At 38.3% G+C, this 19,269-nt stretch overlaps 1 protein-coding gene across 9 annotated transcripts in view; it reads left to right on the top strand.

Annotated features, from left to right (window-relative positions):
* Positions 1 to 19,269, top strand: part of LOC104150539 (semaphorin-6A) — a 377,711-nt gene that overhangs the window by 266,576 nt on the left and 91,866 nt on the right. The window lies entirely within an intron of this gene.

The following is a 19,269-nucleotide window of genomic DNA, read 5'->3' on the forward strand; positions in this document are numbered from 1 at the left end:
CTGCTAGGGGGTTTAAAGAAAAAGTTCCTATATCTTTATGGTCTCTAGAGCCAGTCGCCTTCAGTGAAAACTTCATGTTTATGAAAGTGGAAAATATTCAAAGAATACAGAATATTTGTATTAAGTCATTTCGTCTTAGTCTGAGACTATCTAGTGGATGAAGAGCATAATATCAGTATTTTTACTGGAAATAATAATAAAAATTTGATTATGCCCTTTTTAAAAAAATATTCCTAACCTCTCATCAATTTTGCAGTGGCTCTGACAGACTCACAGAGCCTTCTAGTAGTGAAAATGAGAGCGTCCAGTTCAGCAAATGAGGACGTACTCTCTGATATGAATCCCCAACACATTTGGAAAACTTGTGTCCAAATATATTCTGACTGTAGCAAACATTAGTTTGACTTCGTTATCTCTGGCTCCTCAGATTCACTCAGGTGTTCTATATATTGAGTGTTCTTACGTATGGCTTTGATCCAGTCAGATGGGAAATTTACTGTATTGGTTTCTTCATCATTGTTAGTGAATGTTTATCTGTTACTTGCGTTGGAGGCAGCTGTTCATTGTAATGTTAATAGGAATCTGAACAGTTACAGTTCTGTAGAATATTTCTTTCAGGAGAAAAAAATTGCTATTTTGTTGATGCTTTCCAAAATCTACTTTTTATTGGTAGATTGAGATGGATTCTATGCTAATTCCTCTTGCATTCTTGAATTATGGCCTAGCTAGGCACTGTCGCTGGGATCTTCATCTATTAATCATGGAAGCTGCTTTCTTATTCGGTTGCCATAGTTTCAGTGCCTCAGATAGTGTTGGGGTGCCTTGGGAAAGGCTCGAGATATACTCGGACTTGCAAGCCTTGCAGTTATTTTGGCAGTAGTAGTGCTCTGAAAGAGCAGAAAACAGCATCCAACATTATTCAGAGTAGGATTAAAAGAGGCAACTTCTGGATATGTCTCGCTGGACCTTGTTATGTGAACATCCAGCTGATACTTACTCCCAAGATTTGCTTCTTGTTTTGTCTTGCTGGTAAAAACGTACAGTTCAGAAACTAACGGCTACCTTTATCTGTTGCAAGAAAGGCTTTTCATTAGTACTGCTGATAAATGGTTGGGTAAATTAGTGCATTTAGGGTTTCCTAAGCAATCCAGGTAATTTGTTTTATGTTCTCTTTTAACCTAGCTACATGCACCATGACATCATCTTTGAGACTGAGTTAATGTTTAATGTTTCAATTGTTACCTTAAATTTAGCCTTTCTCTTTGGTGTCCAATGACAGTAAGTACCCTTTTGTTAGCTGCAGAGCTGTTTGAATTACAAAAAAGAAAAGGGGAAGTAAACTTTTGTCAGACAGAGCTGGTACTCCTACAGCACCGTGTTGGCATTGGTAGTATTTTTTTTTAATAGTGCTTCAATATTTGTTCACAAATTTAGCATTAAAACATGCATACTTTTAGAAATGCAGAGCTGTAAACGTTCAGGAGTACCCTTTCTGACAAATGAGAGAAATGGCAAAGTAGTAAATGGGTCTAATAAGGAAGTAGCTGGAAGAATGTGACTTTTCCTTGTAGTGTTGAATGTTAATTGTTAGTTACGCACAATGTAAAATAATGCACAAACATCTTTCACTAAGCAAATCGCGGTCCTTTTTCTTTCCCCATTGAGAAAAAAATTTTCATCACTTCCATGTCAGCTGGAGTAAGCAGATACTTAAATCCCATTTCTTTTGGCACTTTATTTTCCAGTGTCTCAAGAATTAAGTGAGTCCCTCCAGTTTTAATCAAGCAATTTGGTTCTTGCATGGATAAGCCTGATGGGTATTTTCTGATCACAAAAAAAGCCTTTAAAAGTCACATCAAGCAGAGAATCATGTTAAAAGCTGTGCAGTTTAGATTAAATAATATAATTGGAACTCATCTGGAAAATTAGCCTTTTTTTTTACTTTCAAATAGTTAGCTGTCATTCAAAGATGAGCTTGAAAGCTTCAGTTTGGGTTTTTACTACCCAGTCTTGTCATTCTTCCAACGAGATCAGTAAGCAGATTAGGAATGTGTGCCTCTTATTTGTATTTGACATTCAGGAGTCCTACCAAAGGAACAATTTCAAAGCCCAAGAATTTCGTATGAATTTTAAAGATAACAAAGTTTTACCTGCTGGTAGATACACAGAACATCCATATTTGTAATTTTGCATTCTCACATAGTATAAAGTTTCTGTTTTATGGTCTGACTTTTGTATATTCTGTTGTTTGTGGATATTGTATATGAAGTTAAGCCGAAATATTTTCCTGCAAAGCCCACAATGTGTGTGTACCTAGCAGTATACCCCTGTGCTAGTTTGACAGTCTGATAGGGCAAATAATATGCCCTGGTCAATGTGCAGTTCCCTTTGGAAGGGAACTGGTAATTGCAAAAGCAAATTGTTACTAAGGAAAAATATGTTAGGTCAAAAGCTGTAGCGGTACAAATTCAGTTATATTTTTTTTCTCAGAATTTGTAGTATTCTATTTAGTTTCAGGTTTAAACATAGAATTGCTCTGTTTAGAGATAAATTTAAGCAGTCCTCTAAAGTACCTTTGTACTTTCAGTTAACGTTAATGTTTTTTATTACTTCTTATTTATTTTTTTAAGTCCAAGACATTGAGGTGTGTAGTGGTAAGTGATTGTATAGTCAGTATGGAGGTCCAATCTTGTTCCTTTTGGAGAGGGAAGTAGAGTTTCTGTCGACACCTCAGCAGCAAACCCTTATTCCATTTAGCGTTCAATATAGTTTATTCATGGTTGGTCATGAGAGTTCATCTACGTCCCCAGGCAGCTGAATTTTAGCAACAAATCTACTGATCTCATCAAGAAAAGACAACAAGTATTTCTGGGAGAGTAACTATTACATTTTTATCTTTTTGTTTTGCAAAGCTTGCACATGTTGAACAGCATCTTACCACCTGAATATTCCTAGAAAGCTGAAAATTGGTCTGGACTTCATACTTACGAAGGGGCATGAGAGGGAAGAAGGGCCTCCTCCATTCAGCCACAGAGTGCCCCTGTAGATGCATCTTGTCACTTGGGTGCGTGCAGCATTAATGCCTGAGCTCTCCACGTTTGTTTCAGTTACTTTGGGGTCAGTGGATGAGGATGGGTGATGGAAGGGAAGCTGAAGTCCTTGCCTTAGCTCTGCTTCTCCAGTGCTATGGCCAGTGCACCTGGGTCTGCGTGGGAAGTACTGCACTTGTAATTGGCACAGGCCAAAGCAGGAAACTACTACATCCTATCCTTAAATGCCAGAGCGAGAAAAAAGGTGGGATGCCTTTGTGCCTTGTAGAGGTGCGGCTTTTCACTTGCCTTACGCACAGAGTGTAGCCATGGGTCTGTCACTTGATTCGTGTTCCGAGGCAAAGCAGAGGCCGAGTCCGACAGGGTTATCCTTCTTGAGTAGTACTGCACTCCATGAGCCATGGCTAAATTTGGCCTGGTATTTGATTCAAAATGCCTTTTTTAATACATAGAGAGGATCACAACCTGTTTAACTGCAATCTTGAAGCTCAGGTCGTTATTTATACTGCTGGCTTTTCATCCTAATTCTAATCTTTGCTAGTGAAGACAGGGCATATAGCATTAAAATCAACTTCTGAATTTAGTTTTCTGTATGAACAAAAATTCGGTTCCGTGTCTAGAAAGTTAAAATAGCGTTCAACCCATCCACTTCTGAATAATTTATATCTATTAATTATGAATGTTCAGCTTTTGCAATTATTACTTACTGATCTTAACGATCTTAATGAAAAGTTACTTAAATTAACTTGATTTTATTAATATTTACTGTCATCTGCTATAGGAAGGTGATTATATAACATCATTTTGCAGAACTGTGTTCACCTAGGAAGATTTTTTTTTTAAATAAAAGTACATTGTGCAGAAGATTTTTCTTCTTGGAAAAGAATTAGAGAGCTGAGTCATTTCAGATTTTGCGAAGAAGTGAGATGACAAACTTTTTCTAGTTATTCTTTGGGATCCAAATGCTTTTCTTTCCTGATAAAATGATTCTTGAATTTGAATAGGAGTTTTGTTTTTCTTTACAAAGAAATTAAAAATCAAATACTTAAAGAGCTGTTGTGGGAAAAGGAAAGATCTTACATGAGCTACTACACTTTTTCATTATTATCTGCAAGGTGTTTCCTTTTATTTCTGTTGCAGGGAAGTTCAGCATGTTCAGATACACTGATTAATTCCATCATGAGCGGCATATGTTGTAGGGTGGTGTCTTCTTTTTTTGCTTTATCCTGTTCTGAGCATAAGACCTAGAGATACTGCCAGAACACTTCCTTTCCCAAGATGTAAAAGAAAAAAAAATAAAAGGGTCCTGTTCTTGCTCAATAGCATGTGTAGTCCGAAGGCACATTTAGCCAACCTGGAGCTAATAGCCTGAAGGTGTGAGATGAAGGCTGCTGACTGACTAGCTGACTGTGAGAATAATGCTGATTTGATTTTTCAGAATGTTTTTCTTAGTGTACTGCGTATATGCATAAAAGTATCAGAAAAAAAGTTTTAAAATAAAAAGCAAAGTGTCTGTAATGCAGTGAGTTCTTTGACACAAATTCTGATTCCGTTTCAGCACACCATTTACTTTGTCTGCTTTTTTTTTTTTTTTTTTGGTTGTGTTCATCTATGTTAATATGGTAAGCTATCTTGTGCAGCTGAAATCCTGGAGGTGACATCATTTGCAAAAAACACAAATAGCACCCAACTCAAGTGTTGTTTATGTGAAAAAGGCAGTTGGCTGGACCCTTTCTGGTAACATGGTGTTGCAACTAAATGCTGCTGATGTGCTGAGGAGGGATGGAAAATGAAGGCCGTATAATGACTGCTAATGTCAGGAAGGGATTTGTAAGAAAGCTTCCATTGATTTACCTTGAATAGCAAATCAGTTCCTTAGACTTTTTTTTTTTCCTCCATAAGTGGTCAGTAATCATTTTTAGTGTAAAACAATTCAAAGAATTCATTGTTGTCCCTGTCAAAAAACCTAAAGAGCTTTTGAAAAGCTGAAAGACTTACCTGGGTACTCACACCACTGTGTTTTGCAGGACTAATTTTGACCTCCTCCTTCGTGCCAGACTCCCAAGATCTAAATATTGGGGTTCCCTGCTATAAAACTCTTCAAACAAATTGCCTTTACTTTACACGAGTATTGTCATCAGAGCCAATTACATTACTCACGTAAGTGCAGAGCTGCTGGGCTGATGCAAAAAAATATAGGTTAGAAAGATCTAACATTTGATCTCTTAATATCAAACAGACTAAATGAGGGCATAGTTTTGCTTCAGAATACGCATCCATATTTATTTCACCAGGCATGGGCCTTTTTAGACAAATCCCAATGTAACTCATTCGTACCAGTGACGAATGGTATGAATTCTCTTACTAATTTCAGCAGGAGTTGTTGATTCCTAAAATTTAAAATATTTGGAGGAAATCGGCTCATGAGCAAATTAATTAATATCAAAACCATCAAAAAGATGTTGTTCTGCAGAATACAAGAGTATGCTGATGAACTGATATTTTAGTGTGATGAGTTTAAGACTGGACTTTTTCCAAAAGTGAAACATCAGGAAACATATTGTAGTAGCAAGACTGGAATGCCGCCCCACAATTTTGTTTTCCTCACTAGACAAACGTCTTGTAATAACTTGTTGTAACAATTATTCAGATTTTTAAAAAGGATTCTATAGGAATGAACTAAATATATTTACATAAATACATTTAGTGTGTGGGTGGGGGGGATCTTAAAGGTTCTACAACCAGAATTTACGTAGAGTTCATTGCATTTTTCATTAGTTGTATTGCAGAACCTGAAAGAGGGCAAGTAACTTTTCTTACCCTTCTGTGGTGGTATTAGAAATTGCTACAGGTTTCAAGAGAAAACAAACTGTCACCCTATGTGATACAGTTCTTAAATCCAGTGGTAAAGCTACAACTCATAGTGTAAATAAACAGAAGAAGAACTTGGTCACATATTTTTATGCTGAAATTGGGAAAGTGAGTCTTTTACTATTTATACGGTTGTCTCTACTGGGCTATTTACATTGTGAAAGCTAGTAGGAAAATACACTTTACTTTTTCCTTTACATGTAGCCTGCCCTCTTGTGTTTATAAATCTCAGTGCAGACACTTCAGGCAGCCAGAGGATTACTAGGGTAGTGAAAACTGAACAAAACCAGGAAATGATAGACACAAGCCATACTCTTCAGAGGTCCTGAAGGGTGTTGTCTTGCTGTTTACAGTACAAGAAGCAATATAGTTTACAGTTTTCTTCTATAAAAACGTTTGAAAGTGGATTAGCCAAACAGATGTGTAGAAAAACTCTAGGAGCCAATTCACAGCAGTGGATAAAGGCCGTAAAGCATATGATTAAAGTGAGACATGCTACCTACATGGTTTTCAGTCCTGCTTTTACCGAAAATAAATTCATGTTTAGTTTCAGTGGTTGCATGATTTTGCTCAGCCCTACAGGATAGATAAGAAAATCGAACTATGCAAGTGCAGCCAGCTGAACGCAAAATAATACGATTTCCACTGAGCAGAAACCATGTCTGTGCATATTAGCAAAACAGTTTGTAAGGTTAACATTCTTTCAGTCTGTCTTGAGCTCTGGTTCTTTTTTATGATTATTAAAGAACTGAGTAGTAAAAGGGAGTCTAAAAGCATAGATTGAGACAAATTGGTCAGGTTTTTTTGAGGGGAAAAAAAGGAAAGATAGAGCTTCTAGGTCCTTTAAACAATTTTTTTTCTGTTCAGATGAGTTTCAGAATTGCTCTAAGTTTCTGGCAGTAGTCCTAACACTCCCCCTTATTCAGATGAAGTAACTTTTCCCCAGCTCAAAAGTGTGTTTATCTACTCTCTTATGTTCAAAGTCCTTCCAGAGTTTTGAAAAATATATAAAGTTTTTGTAAGATGCCGAAGAATAGACTGCAGCAGCTGTATATTGTGCAAGTGTGTAGCAGAATAAAGAAATGGTAATTGCTGTAATTCTTAATTTTAACTGTAATTTAGAATTCAGCTAGAGATGGGTTTGACCCACATATCCAGGGCCATTTTAATTTTCATTTTTCCAATCCAGGCTTTAACTATATGGGAAACAGTGAGCATTTGCATTTGGGTTCTGCCTCAAGTCAGTTCCCTGTGAACTCGGTTATTTTAAAACATTTCGTTTGTCTTGCTGAGATGCAGCATCTTTCTGCCTACTTGCAGTTCATTTTCTAAAATATAGTCATATTTTGGATCTGAAACAGGCAAATGGAGGTGAAGGTAAGTGGTTGTTTTAGCCATCCTGTAGTGACTTCAAGCATTTAGGACTCAAGCCCAAACATGGTCAAGTCCTAACAAAAAGGACTTGGAGGGGTTAGCACTTTTTTTTTTTTTTTTTTAAACTTCAAAGCAAGATCCCCACAGAGAGAGGTGTATGTTTTTGGTGTAATTCTGCTCCAACTCCTGCTGATCTCTTGAGATCTGCACAGGCTCTAAGAAATCTGCAGAAAGGCACAACTCATGGTGTCTATGGTCATGTGCTGATTCTTCGCCTCTTCATTTGCCCTTTGGCTTTAGCACTGTGCATCCATTGAATCCATGTTGCCAGAGTACAGTCTTCTGGGCACTGCTGCAGACTGCCCCACAGAAGTGGATTCCCAGCTGGAGAAGACATTTTAGAAAAAGCGATGTCCCTGTATTTGTATCCTGTGATTGCTCTAGAGGCAGATGGTTTAGGGGCTTTTTCTTGCTTATGACCCCAGTTCACACCTTTGCATTCCACTCAATCCACACCTCAGTCACAGATCTGTAAGCCTGCAGGTGGTTTTAAACAAGAACGTGGGGAGAAGGATGCTGGCAAGCAACTGGCCTTTTGTGTAGAAAGAAGGGGATACATCGTTCACAAAGGAGTCTCTCAGTTCTTTAGTCTCATTGCTCAGGTCTCACTTTTTTTTTTTTTTTTAATGAAACGTATCGTGTATGTTTAAAATGTGCCATGGCTAAAACGTTGAGAGACTCGGAACAAAAAAACTCAAATGCATACATAAATAAAGCAAATGTGCCAAAGGAATTTTGAAAACCTCTGAGCTTTCTCTTTCTGGGTACACCATGAAGGTGATACATTAGGGCAGGGAAATCTGTCTGTGAATACGGTTGTTGCCTGATTGCTTCACTCACACCTGTTGCTTGCTGGTGAACCAGACTTTTCAGTCCAGGCATTTGCTTATGTATTATTTTATTTATTTACTTTGTGCTAGCTATGGGTTTGGAGAAGTTAAGACTGAAACAGCCTCCTTTTTTTTTTTTTTTTTTTCCCTCAGTACAAATCACAGATGCTCTAGGTATCTGTCCCAAACCCTTTTGAATACCCACTGAAAGGCCTAGAAAATAGGGAAAGGAAAGGTCATTGGATTTTTAGTGTGAGCAACACAAGGTGAGAAGAGGTGGAGAACGTGTTCCAGCATCAGGCTTACTTGCTGAGCGCTGCCAGAGCGGTCCCAGTGCTGCAGCCATGGCGTTAGCTCCAGCCTCGCTGTTCGGGTCTCACAGGCTTCAGTGATCAGAAAGGGTGGTTTCTGTGACTGTGCGCTGCAGTTAGGAAGAAACAGAGGAGCCACTGAGTGAAAAGGAGACTTGTGTTACCTAGGCAGTTTATCTTTTAAGAAATAGGTGGGATACTCCATAAAATACTATGTTTTACTGTTGTGATGGAACCTGTGATTTCTTAGGAGCATGTGCAGTATTTCCATTGACGTCAACAGATGTGAAACAAGGACGCTGCCTTTGGCTATGGCTTTAACTTATAAAAAAACTAGGACATCTTAAAGGCAGTTCTGCCATTCTCTGCTTTAAACTCCGTTGCACCTTCATGTTAAAACATTGTTCTGGAACCTGCAAGACTAAATGGAAAATTAAGGTCAAAATGGTTCCATTAACGGCAAAAAAGGAAAACCTTTTTTCAATGTAAATGAAACCCTTTTCTTAAACTGATTACTTCATACCTGATGCATATTTTCAGCATTAACTACCAGCGAGCTAAAAGATGGGAAATTGTTGTCCTGCTGAAGGATACTTTGGAGGCAAATAAGTAATACAGAATTTATCCACCTCAATATTTGAAATGTCTCTGAAGTGTTTATGATATTTAGAAAAGTTTGTATGTCAAGTTAATGCCTGCTCTGCAAGCTTGCAAGAGAGATTCGAAGAAAGCTATAAATAATTTCCAGAAATTTGTTTTTTTTCCATAGCAAAACAGCTAAGACTGGCCAGCACAAGATATCACTTTATCTTGACCACATTTTTGAATGAAGCGTCACACAAAGTATTTCAGGGAAAAGAAAGGTATTTTTTTGATAGGTGCTCCCCATTCAATTAAGCTGCAATTAAATTTGTGGAGGCACATCAGTGCTTTTAGGATGTGTAATCTCTCAAAAGCTTTACCTTTGAAAAGATAAAATCTTGACTAGGTCAACAAGAGGCCCTTAAACCTTGAAAATGTGAGCAGATGCGGCTGTGCTAGCATCCTGCTCATTATTCATCTCAAGTGCACCCACAAGTGGAGGGACAAATGCAGGACTGTAGAGAAAGATATAAGGAAAAGAGCTTATAGAGGGTAAAGGGAGTAGCTGTAAGCTCAAGGCTGAGGGGTGGAAGGAGTCTAGAAACAGACACTTTAAGCGGGTAGGTATAGGTCTGTATCTGTACAGATACAGACAGAGGAAGGGCAGCGGGGCAGGAGGAGAGGGCAAGAGGAATGAGCTTTTATTTCATTGCTTTCTGTACCTTACAAACTCACAGTGTGCTGTAGGGTGATTCCTTTCTGATGAGCTGTCCTTGTCAAAAGTGTTTAGGAAGCTTGAAGTGGAAAAAATAGTTGGCACATGGAAAAAATGAAAGTAGCTCTGTCTCTGTCTAATTTCTTTACCCTTCATGTAAAATTCTGTAGGTGGGGGGAAAAAAACCCAAATGGGAATCTCTTCTGTCCACATACCCTATTTTTTGCCCCTGGGAAATCTCATGAGGTTCCTTTAACTTTTCTAACAAGCTGTTGGTAGAAAAAGAAAAGTTTTTTTTTTCTTCCCTCATTACCAAGCATCTCCAGTGATTGGTTTAGAAAGGTATTTCTCTGTGGGGAAAAGAGATTGATACGTAATACCGCAGAAAGAAGAGGCATTGTTCTCCAGCAAGCGTTTTGTGTGTGCTGTGAAGCTTGTCAGAGTCAGTGGTTCACAGCAAGACATCTAGTTTCAAAAGCTGGTAACTTTTAACATTTGAATTTAGTATCTCATCCTGAACCATGGAAGAAGTACAGTAAGCAATTGTGTTGTCATTTTAAATTTTGAGTAAATAGGTGGAAAGAGGGTTTTCAATATACGCCTTTCAAGGGAAATTGCTAATGGGATATAGAATCTTTTTACTTCTAGGCCAGTGCTGAGTTTACATTGTTGTGACTGTGAGTGAAAGGCCTTACCGTTTGACAGCTGGCTGGTCAACTGTATGAAATAAGTTATGGCTCTTGTCCAGTTTCCACTGCACTAATAAAACTTCATTTTAAAAAGAAATCACTGCACCTGGCACTGTTTAGGAAAATTGTCAGTAGTCTCAGCAAGGATGCAAAGGCTTATCTAGATACAGAAGTTAAAATTGCTAGAAGTGACATTTTGATATTCATTCCTTTTAAGTAGTGGCAGCCTCTGTTTTCAAAGTGAAGGGTTTTTTTGGAGGGGAAGAAGCAGGGAGAGGCTAGTGGATCTAGAGACAGTAGGTACCAGTCTAGCATTTCTGGTGCACCCAAAATTGTTGCTGAAATAAGCAGGATTTGTCTTTGTAAAGACAATGAATATAGAGTTTGTCTTGTAGTAGGGGAGAAATAATATCAGAATGAGAATCATCATTTTAAGGTGTGATATGCTCACACTGTCATGCTGTTGCTGTAAATGGTGAGGTGCCAATACACGTGTAAAGTTCAAAATGCTGTTCTCCAAGCTCAAGGCCGAGATGTCGGCAGAGAAAAGAACTGTGGAGCTAGCCGCTCAAAAGCAAACCAAGAGTGCGGCATGCCGGCTGTGTAATTCCAGGAGGCTGCTCTATCTGTTTTGTGGTGAACATGAGCAATCTGGTATTTGTCATAGGTCTTAAAACTAAAAATGAATGTAAATAAAGAATATCACGGCAGCTAACAAAAGTTTTATAGCAGTTTCCAGGAATGAAATTAAACCTAAACTGCAAGGGAAATATTCTCTGCCATATTCAAAGTTTGTGTACTGAACTTTTCAAATAAATGTTTTGTAAAAGTGATTTAATTCTGCTATGATTATGAACTTTCGCAAACATACTGTTTTACATTAGCCTTTTAAATAAATTTGATTTGTAACAGCTGTGACTCCCCTGCCCCCCTTTTTTTTTTTTTTTACTAGAAGAGAGTCGAAAAAACTCCTCAAATTATTTAAAATAAAGATTTTATTTTATTTTTAAGCTAAAATGCGCTTGACAATGTCCCATTAATAATTAGATGGACTTGCTCCTGCTTGGAGAGGTTGCAATGAATTATCTTTAGTTCAAACAGACAAACTGTCTTTTCAGTTTCTGGAGCACTTTGTGAATGTTTTTAGTATTGGTTGCCTCTGTGTGTTGAACAAGTACAAAAATCTGGCTTTATTATAAATGATGCTGCCTGGTGCCAAACTCTTTGAACCCAAAAGCAGGCTGTCATAGCTACATTATAAATTTACACACACCCCCCACCACAAGCACATGCAAACACTCACCCCCTCCCACACACACATCTATCATATATATTTTCTAATGATAGTGTTTGTTTATGACCCGTGGCTGAATTGGTTCATTCATGGTGCAGGGCTCCATGGAACATGACAGCGTTTGAATGCCAAGGACCGTGATTGCTTTTCCCGCCCCTTCCTCCTCCATGTAGAAAACAGCCCTGGTGAAAGGAGCTGAGACATGTTCCATCAGTAGTGCTCTGCGCTGTTGAATCTATTGTTTGGTTCTTCCCCTAAGATGCCAAATCTCATGTTATAGCACAGCGTGTTACAGAATTTTCACTTCATTAGGACAACAGGTTTCTCTGTCTCCAATTTTCCCATATATTGCTATTGCTGCTAGCCCTGTGCAGCTTTCTGCATGTGTGACTACAACCTCCTTTTCTGCAATTCTTGATGTGAGCAAGGGCTACAGGCATACTATCCTATATAGTTGTGCACTAATGAGCTTGTCTACTAATTAGACAAAAAGACAAAGTAGGCAATGTCTTTGATATTTATTCTCAGTATGGCCTTTTTGACTTGTTTAGAGTTTCAGGGTGGTCTTGAGGGAAGAGATTTAGTAAGCAATTGCTGAGTGTGTATTATGCTTTATCAACACTGAAATAAAGTTTGTAAAATACTGTTTTGTTCCTTCTACGCCAGATAACACAACATAATTAAGTCAAACAGAAGCCAGACTGAACTTACTGTTTAGAAGGAGAGGGAATCGTATGGGAAAGTCCTTTTTTGGAATTTATTAACATTTTTGTATGTACCACATATGTTCTGTGACATCCATGATGAATGACAGAGTCACAGGTTAAATAGCATTTATTATGCACTTTTGACCACCTCCCTTGCACTTCGCCTGCTCATGCCTCTCCCTCAAGATTCCTTGAGCATAGTTATAGCCTGCTTGAGCAGCTTCAGGCAGCTGCCATTTGCTTAAAAGAAAAAGCAGCCCAGCATAGGAAGGTTGCCTTTTTATCCACCAAATGAAGAATTTCCTCTCTGGAAGTACATTTTGCTCAGGTAAAGGACATTTCCTGCTGAGGTAGGAAACAGGCTTAAAGCTGAGATCTCCTCATTTGGTAAGGTTAGAGGCAGATGGCCAGACTCTCAGGTGATTTGTGTCTGCTCACTGATTGCTCCCTATTAAGTATCAGTGCTTTGCAGTATTCGGAGCAGGCTACTTTCATACCTACAAGGAGAAAACACACCACTTGCCTTCTAGTTATGTAACTGAGGTGTCAGAATGTAAAGATGTAAGATTTAAAAAAAAAAGACACACACACACACACGCATCTAGACTAGACCATTCTGAAGTTTGTAATTTTGAATGGGGTATTGTTTTTCTTTCCTTCCCCTTAGGTAGCTAAAACACGGTATTCATGAAAGTATGTAAAAACAGTGTGAAATGATAAGCCAGTTTAAATGTGTGCAGTCCTGCAAGCTTTCAGTAATGCTTCTCTTGTCCGTGGCTCTTCTCTGGGGAGAGATTATTTATTTATGACTGCTGCTAAAGACAGGATAGACCCAGGTAAGTGGACTTTTGGTCTGAATGGCCAGCATGGCCGTTCTTAGGTTCTGATGATACGGGCAGTTTCAGACATAGGCCTGCTGTTAGGCAAAACAGTTGTTGAAGGAGGTTTTGTATGCTGACTGAATGAAAAAAAAAAAAAAAGAGTGTTTCCGCTCCAGCTCTTTGGAGCCTCTCTCAGATCAGCAGTATAATAAAGGAAAAGATGAGATAACTCTATGCCACTTTGGTGACACGATATTTTTCATAAACTTTTCAGACAGCAAAATGATATCACCATTAGTGACTTTGCTCAGTTACTTTGTAATGCTAGTTTCAAGCCCAAGAATTAAAGTACTAAAGGTCTACTGGTATCAAGTAATACTTGAGAGAATAGGTCTTTCTGTAACCTTTTGGCAGTGCTTGTAAATGTTGTTGAATTTGTGGCAGACGGTCAGGCTAGAAGTTCATTTCAGTTGCACTCATCAAATGGAAACAAATCCTGCTTATGTTTCTGTCTTTTGTATGAGGAAATTATAGGTTTAGAAGTTGGCATTAGGAAAAGATTGTATTAGAGAGTTTATGAAAGTCTGTAGACACTGAAATATGTATTCAGGAAAGATGTTAAAGGATAGATGTGCGTTATGCAGAACGATCTCTGATAATTTCTTGTTAGCTCGTTAATTTTCAGTATGTATCAGAACTGATCTAGGCTTTGTAAAGTGAAATGGAAATACGGCTGGATTTTTTTTCTTTGTAGGATTATGTAGAAGAGGAACGTGAGTTAATTTTCAGAGATTTATTTACATGCTGTACATGGGAGAGCTGGACTGGCAGTTGAAGTGCTGTGTATGGTTATTTTCCTTCTAATCTCCTCAGACACAGAATTAGATGACTTGGGGCTAGTTACTAAATATATTGTGTCTTATTTCCAGTTTTTCAAAATGGAAAAAAAGATCTTTTATATAGGGACATAAAGACATGTAATTTTTAATTGCTTGTTCTGTATATATAGTGGAAAGGCTACAGAGGTATCAGTTTTGGTTTTTTACTTAATAATAACGGTTAATGCTTGAGAGAATGTTTTAGTAGAGATGCATTTGATAATTCTCCCAGTATTACAAATAAAGAGATTTTTATGTTTTATTTTCTCCAGGGGTTTGCTCTTACAGTTTAGCATCACTTGCATTTATAGAGGCTTTAAGGGGATGTCACGACTTTCAGAGCTGCTGATTATTCAAGACCTCCTGGTGAAGTCAGTGACAATTGAAGGTACACAGTACCCTTTGAAAGGCAGGCTACAGAGCTGTGCGTTCTGCTTAGAACAGAACAGGCAACACAGGTATTTTCTTTAACCAGACCCTGCAGCTCTTGCTTATGCAAAATTCCCTTGGACCTTTGAAGGAATCGGGGATGAAGGCTATGGAATCAGGCCCTTCACTGGATCAACTGATAAGGAGAAATACTTTAAAAAAAAAAAAAGTAATTAAGAGTCCATTATCCCCCCATTATCCATTATTCTACTGTTTCTTTCAGAAAGACTTTTAACAGATGAGTCCCCTGTTGGTCTAACCTAAGCTCTTGCCTGGATTTGTTAGCTGTGGGGGCTGTTCCTGAGGGCAGCTACCCTGTTCTGAGTTCAGAACTATCTCAGAGCATGGACAGAACAAGCTTGCTTCTGTCTGGCAAGAAATGGTACTCAAAAAGCTCATTTTTATCAGTGGAATGAATTCCTAAATCTGGGTCTGACAGGTGGCAGTAAAATATGTCACTGACTCATTCCTAACATCTCAACATGAAAACAAGAGAGTTCTTCCACTTTTCTGAGGTCTCTAGAATTACAAAGAGATATAATGTGTCAAACTACGCTCTTCAAGAACCGTAGGTCAGGCTTTCAAAATGACGAGATGGACAAGCTTAAAAGGCACGCTGAAGAAGCAAAGAAACCTCCTACTCCTGGAAATTCATTTAATAACTTGATTCCAGAAGCTGGAGCATCAAAGAAAATACGCAGTGTTACCAGCCTTGTGGTAAAAATTGCAAGAGTTAGCAACACTGGCAAATACGAAACCTTTGCTTTAAAGATAAATATGCATGTCATTAGCTGGCAAGTAATCTTCTGGTGATTCTTAAGTTATCTTCGAAAAAAAAATTTTTCAGCTATCACTTAACACAAGAGGTAACTAGATAAATAAAGAAACAAATACTTTATAAACTTTTGTGTTATTGTTCACCCATTGTCAGTTATCTCAAAGCAAACAAGGAGACATCCCTATGAGCAAAGAGAATGTGCAACTAATGATGTGTTTTCTGACTTCAGGAAAGCCTTGGTTTTAGTGATAGATTTCTTGCAAATTAGTTGTTGAATTTAGAACATAGTTTAAACAGGGTTATTCATAGACTAGGGGATTTGAAGGCATGGTTACTATAGAATCTGTCCTGCAGTTATTAAAACAGAAGAGCAATGGCATGGTAGAAAAATGTAAGCAGCAGGCATGTGGCACTTTATTTAAATGCAAATAAAAAAGGCATTTAAGTTTTATTGTTTCTTAGACAGTGAGTACGTACTTCTGTGAAGAAACTAAGGATAATTTAAAAAATTTAGGAGTGCTTAGGGCAGCACAACAGGGAAATTGGGAAGAGCTTGACTCTCAGGAAGAGGTTTTCTAGAGCTTATGGAGAGCGTGAGGAGCAGTGACATTGCAGTTCAGTTCTCGAACTTTGTACAATAAATTTAGGCTGTCATCAGCAGTCAAATTTCCACTGGAAAAAAGTATCATCTGGAAGGAACTCTTTTGAAAACAAACAAACAAACAAAACCCAAGCAGCTTGTATCTGATTGCCAACCCTATTTTATCTGAAAGTAGGAACCAAAGCTATTGAGTCAGGTCTGACCCAGACAAAAATACAAGAAGGGGAGGTCACTCTGAGTAGGCTGAGGGTATTTCCACAGTCACCAGCACATCTAGCAATGACCCTATTAAAAAAAAATCTGCTAAAGAGCTGGGAATTGGTCCAGTAAATTTACTACAAGTACATTCACTGGCTGGATATCTGGGTTTGCAGCAGCTCTGTGGCTGTACCAGCTAGGTGCTCTTTTAGAGCGAAATGACAAGGAACAGCATTCTTAACCTCCCTGTGGGTAGGCACTGGAGTGCAGAAACAGAAACAGGAGGAGTGTCAGCATGGCTCAGTGCGCAGAGATTCTCAAATTAGCTCTCCTATTTCGTGCGGAAGTGTTACAGCTGTGTTAGCACAGGGCTCTGCCAGGGTTAATAAACCCTGCTTTTGGGGGTCTTCTAATAAACTCCCATATTTGAGGCAGACAAACTGTTGTTTTTACCTTACCAATATGCATGAAGCTTGCACAAATTTCAGTGATGGGAATAGTCAGTTTGCTTACTGTTTCTATGAGATGTTCCAGGAAATAAACTCATTTGCTGGAGTATTTCTGGACAGGCAGTGAAAAGGAGTATAAAAACAGGGAACATTTTCTGGTATTTTCCCCAGTGGTGGTCACAAGTGAGTCAGCTAAGGATGATAAGGATGAATATTTTGCCCCCACTTCCAAAAAAAGGATATAGCCTCCAGATGAAGTAGGCATATTAAATCAATGCTAAGTTTCTTTGCAGAAAGACCAAATATTTGATAATTGTTTTTTATTTAAAAATCTTATTTTTCAGTTCATATAAAATCTATATCTACTAAAAATGTGTAAAAATTGAAATGTTAGGTTCAGGTAAATTTTGTGGCTTTTCTATCAGTGGCTTATCTCTAAGAGATTTTATTGCAGCCTTCCACTGTAGTGTATGAACACTGTTCAAATAAAATCAGTTAGTGGGAATGAATTTCTTGTTGGAATTCACAGTCCTTAAAAGGTATTATTAATCCCATTCTCACATAGCTAATTTGTAGCTGTTTGGAACTCCTTGCTTTAAAGAAATAACAATACTGTAATTTTCATGGTTTGAAGGGGGGGGGGAGCCCTATAGACCCTGACTGCAGACTTTATACAAGAAGGTTCCCATTACCTTTGATAGCTTGCAAGACCACTGAGGCGGGCAGAGCTATAGAGCAATCATATACATGACATTTTGAGCCTTTAGAGTAGTCATCAGTTACATAAGCTGGATTCGGGGATGTGCTAGGGCAAGGTGTGTGAAAACTGTGTCACAGCCACAGGGGCTGGCCATTCTATTCCTGGCAATCAGTAGGACATAAAGACACATTGTTCACAACTTCTTTCCCTTCATTTTTTCCCTTGCAGTAGTGTCTTTGGAAGCAATAGTTCAGGACACAACATGGCAGCTCTGTGCCGACATCAGAAGATACCCTTTCAGAAAGAGTCTTCCTGTGGACACTCAGCTGTATAGGTTCAGGTCTGGTTACCCTTGGAGTTGGAATGAGAATACTGAAGAATCTCAACCAAAAGCCATGTCCTGTGAGCTGGTTGAAAAAGCACTGGTTGTGCTTTAGCTCAAAAGCAGAAATAGCTCTTTATCATAAAACGAGAATGGATAAGAAAATATTTCTTTTCATAGGTTTTTTTTTTTTCAGCTCCCTTTAATTTTAAAACATGTTTTTTGTTTTCATTACTCGTTAGACTTAAAACATACAAAACTGCCAAACTTCATCAGAAAACTAGTTACAGTAGGCCTCAGCATTTTTGCATGCCTTATGGAATATAACACTTGCACCCTACAGCATTGAGTTCTTCAGTGATATGACTGGAGCCATATTCTATCAGGGTAAACAGAGTCTCCAGACCTTGCTGACTGGAAATGGTAGGAAGAACTATGCCAGATTAGGCTGTTGTTTGGATTAGCTCTATCCTTATCAGTGTGTTCAACTACAGTCACTTGAGAAAAGGTACTTTATTTTGTTTATTCTGTGAGCTCCTGTAGGTTACAGTTGCAAAACATCTCAAAAAGCTTTTGTGTGAATGGAGCAAGGGAAAAAAACACCTTGTGCATGTAGATGTCATATGGGTAGCTGGCAAGAAATTGGTGGGAACTTGTAAATCACCACTGGCGGGATCGAAGTGGGAAACAGGTTCACATGTGGAGGAACAGGCTGCTGTGTGTCAAAGTCCGGCAATCTTACTGCCTCAGCTAAATTATTAAATAACAGGAACAAGGGAGGTGAAATATCCTGTGCTCTTATTTGAAATGCTTTTGCTGCTTTCATTATTTCCTGTAGTAATGCACAGGATATCCAGCTGATTAGTCGTAGCAGACTATGTGATCTTCACAATGTCCACAGGAACTTTATAGACTCTCTTGCTGAACCTGCAGAAGAATTTTCTAGAACTTATCAGCAAGGCCAAATATTACTCCTACATACAAGTATTTTGAAGAAACTGCATGCAGTTGAGGATGGTCAAAGATGTAGATTGGTTTAAAAAAAAAAAAAAGGTAAAACTTTATGCTACCTCAGTTTTTTTCAGGTCTCTTCTCTTCATTGTATCTTTTATCTTTTTATATCTTCCCTTCTCTGTATCTCCTTGTCCTTGTTCTCCAGGACCTACATAGGTAAGACTCGTTAGCTACAACCATGCTTTAATTAAAATGCATTGATCTCTGTGTGAATGATCTTATTCTGAAGTGGCCTTACGTCAGCTTAAATCTGCTTCCTTTGGCAACTTAGAACGTTTTAAGAATAAACTTCAAATTTACATCTTCAATTCTCCTAGCTTTCCTCAGGGTCCCAGTATTGACAAGCTCCTAATCTTCACTGCAATTCAACCCAATCCTTTCCTCCTCTCAAGGATTCAGATTTGAAGCCTTTCTTCTTTCTTTCCTATAATGGCAGCTGCTTTTCATTCTATATCGTGATTGTAGAAGTGCCTGCTCCCCCATATTCTGCTTTCTTTTTCTTAGTTCCTGACTCTTTATCTCTTGCTATGATATCTCCTTGTCTTCCAGAATGTAACAGCATCTCAGGAGGTCCCATCTTCAGGCTCTTTGATGCG

The sequence above is a fragment of the Struthio camelus genome, chromosome Z (genome assembly GCF_040807025.1).
Source record: "Struthio camelus isolate bStrCam1 chromosome Z, bStrCam1.hap1, whole genome shotgun sequence".
NCBI lineage: Eukaryota > Metazoa > Chordata > Aves > Struthioniformes > Struthionidae > Struthio > Struthio camelus.